The sequence below is a fragment of the Hemiscyllium ocellatum genome, chromosome 26, assembly GCF_020745735.1.
Source record: "Hemiscyllium ocellatum isolate sHemOce1 chromosome 26, sHemOce1.pat.X.cur, whole genome shotgun sequence".
NCBI lineage: Eukaryota > Metazoa > Chordata > Chondrichthyes > Orectolobiformes > Hemiscylliidae > Hemiscyllium > Hemiscyllium ocellatum.
In genome coordinates, this window is record NC_083426.1 from 4,626,334 (window position 1) to 4,645,538 (window position 19,205).

Sequence of the window (19,205 nt, forward strand, 5' to 3'; positions counted from 1 at the left end):
TCTCAAAATAACTTAGAAATAAGGTAGTTATAACATAGTTAAAGGATTGATGTTTAATCCGGTAAAGAGTTTCAAATAGCTGCAGGTCAGCACGTTCCCTGAAACGTTCCACATGTAGGCGGCCTGTCTCCCCAATATAGAAGAGGCCACATCGGGTACAGCGGATACAGTAAATGATGTGTGTGGAGGTGCAGGTGAATTTGTAATGGATATGGAAGGATCCATTAGGGCCTTGGAGGGAGGTGAGGGGGGAGGTGTGGACGCAAGTTTTGCACTTCTTGCGGTTGCAGGTGAAGGTGCCGGGAGTGGAGGTTGGGTCGGTGTGGGGTGTGGACCTGATGAGGGAGTCGCGGAGGGAGTGTTGTCTCCGGAACGCTGATAGGGGTGGGGAGGGAAATATATCCCTGGTGGTGGGGTCTGTTGGAGATGGTGGAAATGATGGAGGATGATACGATGTATATGGAGGTTGGTGGGGTGGAAGGTGAGGACCAGTAGGGTTCTGTCCTGGTGGCGATTGGAGGGACGGGGTTCAAGGGTGGAAGTGCGGGAAGTGGAGGAGATGCAGTGGATAGCATCGTTGACCATGTCGGAGGGGAAGTTGCGGTCTTTCAAGAAAGAGGCCATTTGGGTTGTTTGGTTGTGGAATTGGTCCTCCTGGGAGCAGATGTGGCGAAGGTGAAGGAATTGGGAATATGGGATTGCGTTTTTACAGGAGGCAGGGTGGGAAGAGGTGTAATCTAGGTAGCTGTGGGAGTTGGTCGGTTTGTGGGCAGCACGGTGGCACAGCGGTTAGCACTGCTGCCTCACAGTGCCAGAGACCTGGGTTCAATTCCCGCCTCAGGCAATTCTCTGTGTGGAGTTTGCACATTCTCCTGTACATCCCAGTCCAACACCAGCGTCTCCAAATCATAACAATTGGTGTTAGCCAGACAATATGCTGAAGGTGTTAGCCCCCTGTGTTCTCTGTCTGTGCCATGTTTAGACTGATTCTCATCTAAAAAGCGAGATAACAGAGTCTTACATGAATTCACACAGTTTTTGAGCAAAGTACAATGTAACTCTTCAAATACAAATTCACCCCACAAACATATATATGTGTGTGTGTGTGTGTGTGTGTGTCTGTCTGTCTGGGTTTGGGGGGTGGTGGTATGAGTGTGAGAGAGTGTGTGTGTGTGTGTGTGGACTGTGACTTTAAGGAACTAAGGCGGGAGCTGGTCAGTTTGAATGGAGACTCCCGTGATTCCTGGCGCGGTGGTGGCGGCGGCGGAGGGTGTCACGTGGTGCTGATGTCACGTGGGGGAGGGGTGTGGGGAATTGCTCATTACACCCTCCCCCTCCCGATCGTGAGTTGAGGCGGCGGCTCCTCCTCAACAACCGGCACCGACTGAGAGACCCGGGGAGCGGCGGAGCGAGTACCACCACCAGCGGGAGGTGAGGGCCGGGGGGGAGAGAGGAGAGAGAGGGGGTTAATTAAACCAAAAGGAAAAGGAAGTAGCGGGACTGATCGCGCCGAGGCTTCACCCCTCCCCGCCCCCGGGCCCCGCTGAGGCCTGACCGCCCGCCAGCCCGCCACACCCAGAGGCCGGGCCTCGGGCCTTCTCCTCAGGGCCTCTTCCCTTCAGCACGGCCTCGGGCCGGGAGGCGGCGGGTGGCGGGCAGCAGGAGCCTCGGGGAAAGGGGGTGAAGAGAAGGCGCGGGGGGGGTAACTGCTGAAGGGAAGCTTCCCCCGTGGGGGAGGGGGGAGCTGCACGGTGTTGGGGGAGGGGGGGGCCTGGGGGATTGCAGGGTGTGGGGGGGCTGCAGGGTTTCAGGGGGAGGGGGACTGCTTCATAAGTAACCCTGGGGGGGGGAATGGGAGGCGGAAGGGGGCAACTTGGTTTGAGGGGAGGGGGTCTAGTTTTTTTTCAGGGAGGGGGCTTTTTATGGGGGGGTTAGGGTAAAGGGGGTGGCTGGTTTTCAGGGGGCTGCTTGTTTTGGTTTGGGGGGGGGCCATGTTGAGGAAGGGGGCTGCTTGGCTGAGTGCATTTGGAGAAAGTTCATGGATTGTCCTGACTGAGACTGGGAATGATGTAGGTTGTTTGGAAAGCTGACTCAGGTGAGATGGGAGGCAAAATGTAGTGATTTGGGGGGGGGGGGGGAATTGGTTTTGAGATCTTGGAAGGATTGAAAGCTGGAAGTAAGTTTGGGGGGGGTGGGGTTGGTGGTTGTATGTTTGGAATAGTGGGGTTTTCAGGCTGTTTGCAGTTCTTGGTAGGGTTTGGTGAATTATGCATTACTTATTGTGTGAATGTGATTAACCTCTGCTATTTATCATTAAACTCTTAGTTTGTCAAATTGAGTTCAAAGTCTGAAATTTTGGTCATTGTCTAGTGACTGCAGAGAGGGTTACTGCTGAGTTTTGACTTACCCAAGCATCCAATACTGGCAAGATATAGGTAGCTGCCAGTATGCAAAGTGGAATAATGTCTCAGATTTGGGTCAGTTGGTGGAAGCTGATCTCTTGTTGAAAGTACCAGTTTAATGCCTCACTGTTCCTTTTTTAATCTAGTGCTTTTAATGAGTTTTTGCCTGTCACTTGCTTAAGCTGTCGCTTCCAATTCTGATACTTTAAATCTGCCTTTTGTTCCCTCTAAGGAAAGTAGATGTCCTGATTTTTCTAATTCTTGAATGCTGTTCAGATCCTTGTAGCTTTTTGTCCTATTTCTCACCCCCTGCCCCTCTTACCTTTCCTGCAACATTTTCTAACTTTTAAAATGTTACTCTAGCCATTGATAAACTCTTGGACCCTCTTGCTTGTGTTTTATGTTGTCCTTTTGATAGTATCTGTAGTGTTTTGGGGTACCTTTTCTGCATTGATATAAATATGACCTATTTAGAGCATTATTTATCCTGAATAATCTGCTCTAATTATAATGCAGTTTGATTTGGTTCAATTCTTGTTTAATAAGTTGAAGTAAAAATTAAAACTTCAGAGCTACCTGATAAAAGCATTGCTCTGAAAGCTAGCAGTTCCAAATAAACCTGTTAGAAGATAACCTGGTGTTGTGATTAACTTTAAATTAATTATCCAGGAGATTCAGTTGTAAAATGGGATTTCAGCAAAACAAAGTTCATTCTGGGATCCTTGCTGAATTAATCAGCTAAACTGCCTCTGAAGCCTTTCCTAGATGGGTTGTTGGAAAGCTAGAGCATTGGTCTCCCCCTGACTGCTTGAATGAACCATACTAACTTAGAGCTTGGGCACAGTATGTGTCCAAGGTAAGTCACTGATTTGCCAGCTCGATTTTGATCTGATGAAGTGGACTAGGCACTGAGTTAGAAATTCCTGATCTTTGACACTGTTACCTTGGTTTAAGAAAGCAAGTGAGACATTTGGGGCAGGTGCACTGGCTTTTTTTTTCTTTCCCACCACCCATACATGTCACCTCCCCATCTCACTCGTATGAGTTACTGCCCAGCATTTGGCACATTTTGTGGTTAAATCGAAGGCTTCTGGGAGGAAACTTGTGTATTTAGCACTAACACTTGCTGGTTTTGTTAGATGCTTCACAGGAGTGATAACATTTTGGCAAAGATACTAGCATGGGTGACTAAACTTGATCAAGGTCTTTTATTTTATTTAGAGAAGATCAGGAGTTTGATAGGGCCTTAGCAGCTAACTAAAGCTAGTATTGGAGCAATAATACACGTAGACTTTGGGGTAGGAACAGTATAGAGACTTAAAAGGACTTGGAGAAGACTCTTAAATTCAGGTGTCATTAGCCTCGTTTGCAAAGGACAAGTGTTTTACAGGTTGAAGTTGTGCTGTCTAACCTTTTGAATTTCCCTTTTTGTCTATTGATTTGCATTGTTTTGCATATCTTTGCATTGCAGATGTATTTTTCCTACAGGAAAATAGTTACAATAATAGTCACTTATCTGACTAATGTGTCCAGTGTTTTGAACTAAAGTCTAGTTGAGTTAACAGGTTTGTCAGATACAAAATATCTAATGCCTGACATGCAAAATGGAGGTAACTGGTGTAGCTTCCTTTACTGCAGTAAAGCAGCAGATTATAACAATGTCAGCATTTGACTCTTAACTGTTTCTAGTTAATATGGAAGCTCTAAGCAATCAGTCGATCCATACTCCTTTTTAGGCAACCTTATTTACTTGTCCTTTGCGACAATGTAATCATCAGGAACTCTTAGTAAAGAATGTTTGTTTGATTTTTAAGTGGAGTAATTCTAACAGTTATCTTGACCGAGAGCTAACCTTCAGACCTTGTATCCCATCTAAAACTGCTTGTTACTACTTCAAAACCCTTGACTACCTCAGTTGCTCAGCTGTTGAAATTTAGGGTTTAGTTGTCTCCTAGTTAGGCTCTTACACCTTCCTTGCTGGCCTCCTAATTTTTCACCATATCCTTGTTCCTAATGCACTAAATTTAAATTGTCTTATTTCCTGCAGTACCTAACCATGATTTGAGATGGATTAAGTTTTTTCATATTTTAATTCCTATCTCAGTCAATGCAGAGCTGCCTCTGCCCCATTTCTGGAGTGAGTGACAGCAGGTGGTGCTTATGTATTATCCCTTTTCAGATGTGCTGAGAATAGTCACCTATGCTACATGAAACTAAACTTATGTAGGCCAAACTGGATATGGAATAGCAGACTGGTTAAATCTTAAGTACCCTTTTAGAACTTCTAAATAAGTGGCTTTGCATTCTGGTATCCCACAAATTACTAGATTGAATTCAATTTCAAACTCTTGAAGTTGTAGGTATAGAACTATAGCCACTACATTCCGTTTCTAGTAATAGCTTGCTTGCTTTCTAGAAATTTTCTGCAGTTTGTTAGAAATTTGCATTTTTCCAAGTTTGTAGCTATTAAAGTACCTGATAAGTTTAAGGCTTTTTTAAAAAGTAACTGAATTGGTGAAATACAGCCTTTTAAGGTGAGGCAATATTTCATATGAATGCATTGCAGAAGAATAGTGTCTTTGTACAGATGGCTGAAAACCACCATATGGCATCAGATGTCTGACAGAGGGGGCCTCCGTGATATCCTTTCATATTCCCTCTACAGGAACATGAGGGCTGCTTACCCTGCAAACCATTCCTGGCAGGGGCTTTTGAGGATTGGGAGTTGTCTTCCTTGTGTTGCACTGAGCACAAGCCTTCAGAAAAGGAGGAAAATAACTGAACAGTCTTGTCCCTAGTGAATATCTATCCCGTCGATTGTCTTTGAGTTTTGTAGCGGGTGCACTCCTATAGGAGCTTGATTTCTGGAATAGAAATGGCAGCAGTCCAGTAACTACGTCAGCCAGTTGGTGAGTGCACAGTTACAAATATAGCTGGGTGGGGTTAGTGTGCTGTTAACTGTGGAATTCCCCGCTTTTGTTAAAGGAAATGGGCTGTCTGACCATTTCTTTAAAGTTTTACCACCCTGGAAAGTTACTAAGATTTATTGTTTTGGATTCCCAGTCCAAATTGTGTTGGCCTCTTTCAGATTAATGTAACAGTTCAGATGCAAGTGTTTTCTAAAAATTAACTTATCCCAGTTAGTTTTATTAGGACTCATTGCTGTTTCTAGTCAGAGCAGATCGCAGCTGCAGTGCTTGTTGGCTGTGTGAACAGTCCCTGTGCCTATGGCTGAGAAGGAAAAGAATCAGTTAGGCTTCTGGTTGCAACTGATGACTAAGTATGTGTCAGTTGGCAGGTTTGGGCTGGACAGCAATAAAAGGCTATTGACACTGTCCTATTCACATGTGAATAGTGGCAAGTTGTGCCGAGTGCCGGTGCTTAAACCATACCTTTTTTTTAAGTAAAACTGAGGAACATGAAAGGGAATATTTTTAAAATGTTCCAGCGTGAAAGCTTTTAAAAGCCACTTTGACAAATCATGCAGAAAGGCAAATGGATGTGTGCGCCAGCAATGGCTCAAGCTTGATTAGTCAGTTCCTGCTGCAGTGAAATTACAAAACAGGTTCTCTAAAAGAGCTCCACTTCGTATTAAAGCAACTTATTTAAAAATCTAATTACTGGTAGAATTTATTCTTTGTCTTGGTTGCTACTGGATTAAGCAGGGAGCAGATTTATTACTGTGACCTATATTTATCAATAGGTCTTAATGCATGCTGAAGTGAACAGAATTAGTTAAGAATTAAAGGTTTTTAAGTGAGATTTTTGTGGCCATCTTGGATAGTTAGTGTGTAGAGCAAAAAAGTCTAAAAGTTGTCCCTGTATCCCTGGTAATTCAGGGAGGTCCCCTTTGTTTTAACGCACAATGGTGTCCTTCAAGTTACCTAATCAGCTGCTAGTTTCTAATGTATGTAGTGGACTATAGCTAATTACCTAGCAATATTAATGGTTGAGCATGTAAAGAACTTATGGAGACAGTTTGTATTTATCTAACAATGGAATGCAACTGAAGGTAATAAAAAGCAGATGAGATCCTTTACTGAAAAGCTTGCAGCCTTACTTGAAGAAACCTCAAGGTTGGGTAATGTAAGAGTTTAAAAATCAAAATTGTTGGAAAAACTGAGCACGTCTAACAGCATCTAAAGAGAATTCAATGTTTCTGGTCTGGTGACTCCATAGTTCTGAAGAAATATTAATTGCTTTCTCTTCACAGTTGCTGCCACAGGAATTTCTGGTTTTGATTCTGATTTTACCTGCATCTGCAGTTCTGTTTTCTTTCTTGGTTAAGAGATGTATATGGTCAAGGAGAGAGGTCAAATTGTAATGAGTTAAAATGAGACTATGGCATTTGAATATTCTCATTTGGAAGTAGTGACCACTATTTAAGACTGAGTTGGTTTAGTGGTCAAATTAAGTCTTAAGGATATTCTGGAATGTAGATGACGGTTACAGGCTCCAAAAGGAATGGGGTTGCGGATATGAGTGAGATCACTGGTTAATACACTACTGGGCAACTCAACCCCTTTTTGAAAAATGTTAAAGTTGTGTTGCACTTCTACAGGCATGGGTGTAAATGGACAAGTGACATTTGCAGTCACTTATGGGAAGATGTGTAGCTATTCAAAATTGAAGGATTGCAATAGTGTATGGGGAAAAACTGACCAGGGCTAGTTACTAGAAGGTACTCTTTTTATTTTTTATAAGGTAAAATCATACAGTATAGAACAGGCCCTCCATCCTTCAAGTCTACACTATTCAAAAACTACTCTAAACTTACTACAGTCCTAATTTCCAGCATTTGGCCCACTGCCTTGAATTTCATGACACCAAGTGCTCAGGTACTTCTATTGTTGGGAGGTTTTGTGCTTCCACTATCCTCCTAGACAAAGCATTACAGACCCTTGCGTTCTTGGTGCAAACAAATCCCCAGTATTCCTTTGACCTTAATTATGCCCTTTGAACTATGTGAGACAGTTGCTTTCGTGCCCCTAATCTTGCACACCTCATTCAGGTCCCCTTTCAGCCGCCTTTGCTTTCCTTTCTTAAAGGAACAATCTGATCTTATCCTCTGTCTCTTCATTGCTAAACTATTCCATCCCAGCACCATCCCATTGAATTTCCTCTGCACCCGCTCCAGTGTAATCAATTCGTCTGAAAATAGTCACTAAAATGGCAAACTATATTGATCTAACTATAAACTTTTTTTTGTACAACTCCAACATAACATTTCTGCTTTTCTAATCTATGCCACAATTAAAAGCACATGCCTTATGCAGCTTTGAATGCTACAAGCATGCCCTGTAATCTTCAGATCTGTGAGCAAACTCAAGATCCTCCTTTGGTAGTGAGTAGAGTGGCTAGACAAAGTGCATGACCCCACCTTTTTTGAGGTTAAAGTTCAGCTGATCAATTGATCTAGTACTCTAAACTAGACTTTTTTCCTCACTGTCAACCGCCAGGCCAATCTGTCATCTGCAGCCATTTGGCCAGACATTTTCTTTATCATTTGTGTACAAGTTGCCAGATAATGCATCCAGCCTCCAGTCCCAAACAGCCTTCAGCCACTATTGTCCCCTGGGGTGGCTCAGTGGTTAGCACTGATTCTCAGCACCAGGCTCCCAGGTTCGATTCCAGCCTCGGGTGACTGTCTGGAGTTGGCACATTCTGTGCCTGTGTGGGTCTCCTCCCACAATACAGATGTGCAGGTCAGGTGAATTGGCCATGGTAAATTGCCCATAGCGTTAGATGCCTTAGTCAGAGGGAAATGGGGCAGTGTGGGCTGGTTGGGCCTAAGGGCCTGTTTCCACACTAGGTAATCTAATCACTAACTTGTTTATTGGATCAAGTGCCTTACCTTCCTTGTCCCCTATGTGGGACTTCTCCAGTGGCTGGCAAGCAAGCCATACTTCAAATGGAGATTAATTCTCTCCTTCAGAACTTTGTCCAATTGTTTCCCTCCCACTGATGTGAAACTCACTGATCTGTAAATCCTGGACTTACTTCCTATTGTACTACTTGAAGTGGAAGTTCCTCTTGCACCTCCCATGACCGGAGGAGTTTAAAATTTTGGGTGAAAGCTGGTGTAATTTCCTCGCTGGTCTGACAGCAGCCTGGACTAAGTTGCCAAAATAATCAGCATATTCTTGTAGTCAATCATTCACTTGCCTGCAAGGGATGTTTGAAGCAGATACAATACAACTTTTATGAGTTGGCTAATAATTTGATCAAATTTGTGCAGCTTCGAGAGCAAGGGTTAATTGAGATGGTCTCAGAACATGGCTGGGTTGAATAGGTCTCTGTTCTAATTCTGATTGGAAGAAATGTTGATCCATTCTCAAGTTGGGCTGTGCAGGTGGAGTTGTGGCTGCAGTGAAAACTGGTGACTCCACTCACCATATTTGCTTGGTATCATGCTGATTTTCATATTAACTAATAGGACCTAGATTAATCCCCAAATTGTGTAGAGTTAGCTGATATGGAGGAATTTCACAATCCCTCTGCGAGCAAAGGAAACACTGGTTCACTGCTATCCCAAAATATCTGTTTTTAGGATGATTAGAGTTGTGCAACACTAATTTAACCTATTTTAATCAACCTATTCAGTGGTATTAGGAGATACTTCTGGAGCAGGTGGGGATCTGAGTCCTGACCTCCCCCACAGTAGGGATGCTACCACTGTTATAAGATGACTTTTGAGTCACTTGAATTCCATTTACTAGTCTCAGTTGAGCTATTGAGACTGCTGGAACTTGTGGAGCAAGCAAAGGTTTGTTGGGCAAGCAGTGTGGAAAAATATAATGTCAAAAGTTTACTCTTTTAATTGACTTCCCTGTCAGTTTTCTCATTGCTTTAGAGACACTATCAAAGCTGAAGGGACATGAGTGTTGGCAAATAGAAGTAAGGAGAATCCAAAGGTTTCACAAATATATTAAGAACAAAAGGGTAACTTGGAGAGAATAGGGCCCCTCAAAGATCAGCAAGGTGGCTTTTGTGTGGAGCCACAGAATGGGGGAGATACTAAATGAACATTTTGCATCAGTATTTACTGTGGAAAAGGATATGGAAGATATAGACTGTAGGGAAATAGATGGTGACATCTTGCAAAATGTCCAGATTAGAGGAGGAAGTGCTGGATGTCTTGAAACAGTTAAAGGTGGATAAATCCCCAGGACCTGATCAGGTGTACACGATCTGTGGGAAGCTAGAGAAGTGATTGCTGGGCTTTTTGCTGAGCTATTTGTATCATCAATAGTCACAGATGAGGTGCTGGAAGACTGGAGGTTGGCAAACGTGGTACCACTGTTTAAGAAGGGTGGTAAAGACAAGCCAGGGAACTATAGGCCAGTGAGCCTGACGTCAGTGGTGGGCAAGTTGTCGGAGGGAATCCTGAGGGACAAGATGTACATGTATTTGGAAAGGCAAGGACTGATTAGGGATAGTTAACGTGGGTTTTGTGCATGGGAAATCATATCTCTCAAACTTGAGGTTTTTTTTTGGAAGAAGTAGCAAAGATTGAGGGCAGAGCAGTAGATGTGATCTATATGGACTTTAGTAAGGCGTTCAACAAGGTCCCCCATGGGAGACGGATTAGCAAGGTTTGATCTCACGGAATACAGGGAGAACCAGTCATTTGGATATAGAACTGGCTCAAAGGTAGAAGAGCAGGTGGTGGTGGAGGATTGTTTTTCTGACTGGAAGCCTGTGACCATTGGAGCGCCACAAGGATTGGTGCTGGGTCCTCTAATGTTTGTCATTTTAAATAAATGATTTGGATGTGAGCATAAGAGATACAGGTTAGTAAGTTTGCAGATGACACCAAAATTGGAGGTGTAGTGGACAGTTAAGAGGGTTACCTCTGATTACAACAGGATCTGGACCAGATGGGCCAATGGGCTGAGAAGTGGCAGATGGAGTTTAATTCAGATAAAAATCTTAGCAGGACTTATACTTAATGGTAAGGTCCTAGGGAGTGTTGCTGAACAAAGAGACCTTGGAGTGCAGGTTCATAATTCCTTGAAAGTAGAGTCACAGGTAGATAGGATAGTGAAGGCGACATTTGGCACACTTTCCTTTACTGGTCAGAGTATTGAGTACAGGAGTGTTGGGAGGTCATGTTGTGGCTGTACAGGACATTGGCTAAGCCACTGTTGGAATATTGCATGCAATTCTGGTCTCCTTCCTATCGGAAAGATGTTGTGAAACTTGAAAGGGTTCAGAAAAGATTTACAAGGATGTTTTCAGGGATGGAAGACTTGAGCTATAGGGAGGCTGAACAGGCTGGGGCTGTTTTCTCTGGAGGAGTGGAGACTGAGGGGTGACCTTATAGAGGTTACAAACTGAGGGGCATGGATAGGGTAAATAGACATGTCTTTGGAGGGATATGGGCCACATGTTGGCGGGTGGGACTAGATTGGGTTGGGATATCTGGTCGGCATGGACAGGTTGGACTGAAGAGTCTGTTTCCGTGCTGTACATCTGACTATATGGCTTTAGTTGAATTACAGCAGTAAATTTTTATAATTAACTTGAGAAGTTTTATACTTTGTGCCTCCAACTTCTAATTGCATGCCAATTCACTCAGTTCTGCATTCACTTTGAAAATGCATAGGTGGAACCTCCTGTCTGATGAAACTGAAGTACAGAACTAAGTGTGCAAGCTTTATTTTTCAGGTATCCTGCATTTCAAGGTTTGTTAGTAATGTTCCTAATAATTTACATTTAAATCTTTTCAATAGGCTTTGTGCTGGAATTGATCTTTGATACCATTTGGATACAACTTATTTAAAAAGCAACATTTTGTTGGCTGCATTTGAATTTGACATACCCTATAGTAATAGAAAATACAGCACTGTGGATGCAGAAAATCTGAAACTAACATAAGTTGCTGGAGGAACCCAACAAGTCTGGCAACATCTGTGGAAAAAGTTGGTGCTTCAAGTCCAGTGACCCATCAAAGGGTCACCAGGCTCTGCTAGCTGTGGTTCTCTCCACAGATGCTGCCTGACCTGGTGATACCTAGTTAGTTACTGCTATAATTCAGCTTGATAGCTGGATATTTCTGGTAATGCTGAACTGATTTATTGAACTGAAATTGGAATAAGTGGGATTCTAATTCAGTTAATGGTGGTGTCATAATACCTTAATGTGAAGTGTTGCCCTGAGGAAATACATGTATTCCATGAAGGACTTGAGTCTAAGATCAGTACATTTGCGAAGCTGCAAGTCTTTTTGATTTAGTTTCACAATTAAAGGGATAATCACTTGTGAACTTTAATTGGGAGCCAGGTGACTGCTTATTGATCTGGGGTTGATATAGGAATTAGTTAGTAACAACATACTATGGAGTAAAGCTGTTCCTAATTTTGCATGGGACATTCGATTTGAAAGCAAATCTGTGGGCTGTAGGTTTTTGTAATCTACACTTCAACTGTTCTTTGTTTTGGTGAAACCCTTAATTTGTAGAAATCTATCAGTTTTTGCTCCAGCAAAATTGAAGGCATGACTCTAATTCCAGGATGCTGTGTAGCTTGTATTGTGGAACCACCATCTGCCCAGGTAGTAGTTGCTGCTGGAACGCATTGTCACTGCATATACTGTTGATGTGCTGGAGGAAGAAATAAAAGTTGGTGATGGATTGGATGATAGCCTTTCTTTATGGTTGGTATTAACCTTACATTCGACAGGAAAATGAGCATCTTTTCTCCGCCTCTTTTAGCTGAAATAGGTGATGGAAAGGTTTTGAGGGAGTTGCCACAATTCCTAGCCTGGGTTGTTCTTGTGGCCTGCATTTTTAATATGGTGGGTCCAGTTTAGATACTTGTTGTTTACAGCCCCTAGGCATTGAATGCCATGGAGAGATGGTTAGATGACTGCCCTTAATGTTAAGGTAGTAATTGACTGAGTTGCCATGGAAGAACTTTTTTTCTAAAGTTCCAATACATTCAACATTAACTGTCTTTTCTTTCTGCCCAAATTCTCCACTTGGTTTTTGTCTGTCAAATTATTGCCTGGGTATTAGCTGTCATTTCACTTGTCTTCAGTTTTTTTTTTGGATCAAGACTGTAAGAACCAGAAGTGGTTACTGCAGGTTAGTAAAGATTAGTGGTGCTGGAAAAGCATAGCAGGTCAGGCAGCATCCGAGGAGCAGGAAAATTGACATTTCGGGCAAAAGCTCTTCAGGAGTAAGAGACCCCAGTGAAACCCAAGCTGAGTATTTGAGCTGTTATGTGCTGCTTGATGGCACTGTCAGTTCTCTCTATCATGTGCTTATTGAATAAATGGAGGGCAAATTCACTCTAGCCCTCTTTATTATCGTAAATAAAAATAACTTACAATTGTCCCCACTTTCAGGTGGATCCTAGTGTTTTTACTGTGCTTGGAAAACTTGCATATGTAGCTAGTTCTGGACCTCCACCTTGAACACTGAAGCTGGATGTTACCGGTGCTTCAGTTTGATAAGTAGAATTGATTGAATTGGCTTAATGGAATCTATTAAATACTCCCCCCATCTTTGGCCAGAAATATCAGCCTTGTCTTTTCAACTAATGGACTTTCCCATCACCTGAGGATGGATGTTTCATGGAGCTTTCTCTTTCTGCCATGAATGGGGAATTCATTGTTTGAGGCAGGTCTGTTTGGATCAGATTTATTAACTTGTGCTGAGTGTACCCTCTGTTTGCCATGGATATAGATTTGACTTTACCAGATGGTCAACTCTTGGGTATTTAGGTATCTGAAGCTGGGTTGATCGCCTGGTTTGATGGTAAGTAAGGTGTATGCTGGGTCATGACCAATAAGGTTACTGGCTGTTTAAATACAGTTTTGCTAATGGCCCATATGCCTTTTGGATGTTTTATTGATCTGTCTGGATTTGTTGTGGAGGTAATGTTCTAATATGAAAGGCTGTGCCTGTTTGAAAACAGGACCAAATCTAAGTGTGGTGGTTTCTCTACAGTACTATCAGCAGAATATTTCTGCATTTAGGTGGTTGGCTTATGAATGTTGCAAGTCATGCATTTGGTCTGGTTAACAAATTTAAGTCTCAGATGTACAGTTGGAAACAGATCCTTCGGTCCAACTCGTCCAGGCCGACCAGATATCCCAACCCGATCTAGTCCCACCTGCCAGAACCTGGCTCATTGTTGCAATTGTACTAGCCTCCACCACTTCCTCCTGACAACTCATTCCATACACGTACCACCCTCTGGAAAAAGTTGCCTCTTAAGTCTCTTTTAAATCTTCCCCTATCACCCTAAACCTATGCCCTCTGTTCTAGGCCCCCCAGAAAAAAAACAGGGAAAAGCCCTTCTTTGTTTATCCTATCCATGCTTTTCATGTTTTTATAAACCTCAAGTCACCCCTCAGCCTCCAATGCTCCAGGGAAAACAGACACAGCCTATTCAACTTCTCCCTATAGCTCACTCCTCCAACCCTGGCAATTTCTGAACCCTTTCAAGTTTCACAGCATCTTTCCAATAGGAATATTGCAAAGTGTCTGAGATGAGTTTTAGAGAAAGATGAACACTTCCAGCATGCTTGCCCTATGGGTCAGTTTTAGTGTACAAGCTTTGAGCAGGTAAGGAAAACTTTGCGCTTGATATATGAAGGCTCAGCTAACACAACTTGGATCAGATAAGAACTTGCAGTAAAATGAAGTGCTGGAGGCAAGTGTAGTTGGTTGAGATGTAAAGTATTATGTAAAGCCAGTTAACAAGGTTAAGTACACATTTTGTATAATGTCAGATGGATTAATCTGTACTGTTGCTTGATTGTAACAGTCACCAATCAATATAGATATTACCTTATTTGGAAGCTGCTGCCTGTAAGTGACTACATATTTAAGAATCTCTGGTTTGAGAAGACAAAACTTGTGTGCACGTGGGCGAGTGCTCTTGTGCTCTCTCCTTGCTTCAACTGACTGGAATAGGGAAATGGGTCAAGTTGGCTTAAGTGATCCACTTGGCCTTAGTGGCATACTGGAGCTATTCAGAATGGATATTAAAGGTGTTATGGTGTTTGACAAATGGCCTAGCCAATATTTCATCCTGGTCAATAAGCTTAAAACCATTATAAATTTTTGACAAAGCAATCCCATCATACATGAGTAATTGTACAGCTATCTGTATCTATTCAGCACTTTGGCACAATATATATATTTCAAGACTGCTGAAGGAGCAGCATCAGTCACTTGTTGCAAATCATCAGCAGCAATGACCCAGGATTTATCACTGCTTGGAAACCAGGACCTTGTTACCAGGCAACAATTTGCTGTCCAATTGGAAGTTGTCATTTGACCACTTGAATATTTTGTTTCAAGCCAGTAGACCAGTGATGGAAAGGATTAATTTCCATGTGAGTATGGTTGAATGTTATAAGCAAGCTCTGTTATGTGACTGCTCCCTGATCTTGCCAACTTAAATTCTGGGCTTATTCTCTAAGCTCATTAAAGTTATAGGACAATTGGATTTTGGATGGCCACTTAAGCAGCTTGCTGAGAATTAAAAGAACAAGGTTTTTGCAGACAGAATGGATTTGGATCCAGAAGATTTTGTTTACTGTACCAACTTGTGGTTAACTCACTTGCTACAGCTATTTATATGCTGATATGTCCACAGTCCTGGTCTGTGGATGTAGGTTTGCTCCCTGAACTGAAGGATCATTTTTCAGATGTTTTGTCACCATACTAGGTAACATCAGAGCCTCTGGATGAAGCACTGATGTAGCATGCTTTGTTTGGGTTTCCCTGGTTGATGTCATTTCCAGTTTTTCTCAAGGGATGGTAAATGGGATCCAAGTCAATATTTGAGTTCTGTTTGGAATACCATCCTTTTTTTAGGAATTCTCATGCATGTCTGAATGGCTTGACCTAGGATCATCCATCACTAAGGATATTAGTGAGTGGGTCATGTCTTTTGAATCTGTCTCACTAGTATTCTTACAGATGGATGAGGGAGGACACCACTTTGACATCCATCCTAGGACTAGCCAAACAGATGTGAGAATTCCTAGAAGCCTAGCATTCCAATTGGAACTCATCAACAATTGCGTTGACTTAAATCTCATTTACCACCAGGAGGGGGTGTGAAATCAGGAAGTAATGACATCGTCAACCCAAGGGAACCCAAACACACAAAGTGGGCTACACTACTGCGTCATCTGGAGCTTCACTGCAAATGTTAACTAGTTGGTGACAAAATGTCTGAAAACAAATCTTCCAGCTCAGTGAGCAAACCCAATGAAGAACCTCATCCTGAGCTACAAATCTTAACTTGCTAAGTCCTGGTCTGTTGACTAGTACCAGCAGTTTGCAGGGTATTTACCAAATGAGAATATCCCAACTTGGGCTGAACACTTGTATCTTGCACTTCCATAATTATAAAGAGTACTTGCAGGCATTGTTGAGCATGCACAGTTGCAAACAATGCCTTGGATGAAAATTGGTCTCAGCCCATGTTAGTATTATGGGGTCTTCATTTTACTGAGCGACTTATTGGATGGACATGACATTTGCTTCTGTGTTACCACACTTATGGCATGTGATTTGTGGGTAATTCTCTTTGAAGTTGTGAACAGGTACTGGGCCTTTTGACACTTAAGGATTGCCATTGACCTATGTTGTGTCCATCTGCCAGATTTCCTATGCCAGTTGGGAGTTTTTGATTTTTTTTGTGGTTTTAATATTAAACTTGAAGGCTTTAGTCTTTGATCCATTAATGGGGTTGGGATGTTCCTGGCTAGTTTAACACAAGTCCCCTCATTGCTCTGGGGGCTGGTGGATTGCCTCATGGAACCTTTGCATTTTGTGCATAGAGATACCTCTGCTGTAAAGGAGTTGTCAGTGACAGTTGAACGGCAGTTATAGTTTCAGGATGGTCGTAGAATCATGCAGTATGGAATGCACCGTTTAGGCCTGTTGCCAAACCTACTAGAGAATTAGGTGTTAAGCAGTTTATTGCAGTATTTATAACCACTGACCTACTCTTGAAGCAACAGTATATATGACCCTTCCAGTTCAGATTTTGGTCAGTGGTATCTCTGGTGATACTGTTCAAGATCTTTGCATAGTGATAAAAATGTTACTTTCCACTTACTGTTTCAACCCTGGACACTGTACCCATTTTGCATGTGGCTTAGGGCTGCTTCAGTGAGTATCCTGGTACTGAACATTGCCACCATAAGAACACTTTCTGATGAATAGAAGCTCATTTAAGCAGCAGAAAGTTTTTCAACTCCGGGAAGTACTCTGAGGAACTCCCTAAAATGTCCTAGGCCAAGATAACCTCTAGCAACTAAGTCAAGACCAAATCCCACCTTACCTTTGAGAATGCCCTGCCTTGTGGTGCTTGCTACTAAGTTGGGTAGACTTAGAATGGATTCAGCAATTCCAGTGCCTTTTCCATGAGGTTCTATGGGCCACCCGAATTCTTTTACAAACTGACCCTGTATATTCTTCTACTCCTATATTAATTAGGTGATGAATTTTGGTTCAATGAAGGGTGCAGCAAAGTTTGCCATAGCAGTACCAAGCATAACTAAAAGTAAAAAAACTAATAAAGCTGCAAAACAGGATTACTCCATGCCAAAAGGCATAAGCAGCAAGTGATCTGCAGAGCTGAGATTCCACAGATCCATTCCAAGTTTAGCAGCCCTGTTATATCCAGTTGTGAAGTCACTGCCAATTAAACAACTTACTGGAGGCGTCTCCTCAAATATCCCCATCTTTGAGGAAACCAAGCACATTGCAGATGCTTCATCCTTACCTTTTGTAACAATACTCAGCTTGAGGTGCAGCCTCTACCTCTTCCCAGCATTACAAATGTATGCCTTCAGCCAATTCTATTCACTCCATATGATGCCAAGGTACAGTTGGTGACTCTAGGTCTTGAATATCCTGGCAATCCTGATGGCATGTGCCCTGAATTTTAAGGAAGATAGTTGTGGAAGGGTGTTTTCATTTCCTGTGTCGTTAGATGTTCCTCTGCCCAAACAACCTCTTTTTTAAGTAGCCTTAAGTTTAGAAGTCAATGTTTAGTTCCTTTCTGCTTCAGAACTGAATCATGTGTCCAAATGCAGCGAGATCTGTATGTTATCCAGGTTTGGGCTGACCAAATAACATTTGCTCAATGCCAGATAGCTATGCTTGTGGTGTTACTATCACCTCTGACAATTACATTTTCATTATTGAAATCTCCAACTGTCAACATTCTGGGAGTTTCTGTGGACCAGAATTTGAACTGGACTAGCCACATAAATAATGGCTACGACAACAGGTCAGAGGCTATAAATCTTGACCGGCTGTCCAATTACTCCCACTCCCACTCGATGCAGTATATTTTACCTCCATCTTAATTAGCTGGAGAGAGAAGGGGGAATTGCAGACAAACAGGAGTTCATTGTCTTCTGTGGAGTAGCGCTTGATTTACAGGGAGGAGCATCTGGATTGGCAACATTTTGATTGGGTGACTGTCACAACCAGCATGTCAATAATGAAGATTAAGCCATCTGTTATACAATGAATTCAATGAATAAACTAACCCCATACTGAATGCTACCTCATTTTTACATGGCTCTACACAATGACTGCTTTTCACCTTCCTAACCTATTGCCCTTGTCTCTAGCACCCCATTGTTAACTGAGTGCTTATCTGATCTGTCATTCTCAGCTGAACCTCTTTTTTTTTTTCCCCCCCCCTGTCTGCGTATACCCATACATATTCTCACCAAGTCTGTCCACCATCTTCAAGGTACAAGCCAGGCATGTGATGGAATACTTCCCACTTGCTCAGACTTATTATAATTGGATTTCCTAACCTTTTGATAAGGTACTGCACAAGCCTACTTATCCTCCATAGTGTCGAAGGAGTGTATGCGCTAATAGACACTTGGGGTTAGGGGGTATTTTCAGAATAGACTAATGGAGTGTCACACAAGTGGTACTGGGCTCAACTCATCGCAATGTATGAGTAACATGATGGAAATATGTTAAGCTTACAGATTCCTTGAGTGGAAAGGTCAGTAGTGAGGATGATGCAATGTGAAGTGGGCATAAATGTGCCAGGTGCAATATAATAGGAAAATCAGTTTGGCACTTAGCAGGAAACAGAGCTCAGTATTTTTTTTAAATGGTGAGACTGCAGAACACTGCAGCATTAGAATTTCAGGGTTCTGTGGCATGAATTGCAAAAAGGTAGCTTGAGTTTAGCAGGTAATTGAAAAGGCAAATGGAATGTTGATCTTAGAATAGGGAGACTTGGCTAAAACTTTACAAGGAATGAATCAGAGCACACCTCTAATGATTTGGTTAAAAAGTGAGGCTGTGCCAAGTTGGCAGAGCAAGCCTGGCTGTGCCAAATAACCTACTGCAGCTCCTGTCTTTTTGGTATGAGGTGCTGAGACCATTGACAGACATACAAATAAAGCACATACAAATCAACATTGGGTGGGACATCTTGCTTGCCGGTATTCCAATCATGACTCCTCCAGTGTGGGAGCAAAGGTAGGCCATTTGGTCCATCAGGTTTGCTCTGCCATTCAAATGATTGATCTGATGGCTTCAGTTTACTGCCTTTCCTCGTCTCTAGATTCTTTTACGGGTTTAAAAATCCAAAATTCAGATAATTGATATTAGGATAATTATGGTTCCTCTGTACTGGTTCCCTTTGTCTTGTTACCACCAAGAATTCGAATCCATTCAGCAATCATAATTTCTCCTTCATGGAAGTCTGACTCTGCTTGATCATGTATATTTGTGTAGATGCTTTGCATCCTTTATTATAGACTCTGGCCCTCTCCTGACTGACATGG

General features: G+C 42.4%; 1 protein-coding gene across 1 annotated transcript in view; it reads left to right on the forward strand.

Moving 5' to 3' along the window:
* Positions 1–1,298: 1,298 nt before the first annotated feature.
* The window catches only part of rhocb (ras homolog family member Cb), a 29,341-nt gene continuing 11,434 nt past the window's right edge, over positions 1,299–19,205 (forward strand). Inside the window, exon 1 of the mRNA XM_060845288.1 lies at positions 1,299–1,431. The gene's annotated coding sequence lies outside the window, so the exon portion shown is untranslated. The remainder of the gene's footprint in view (positions 1,432–19,205) is intronic.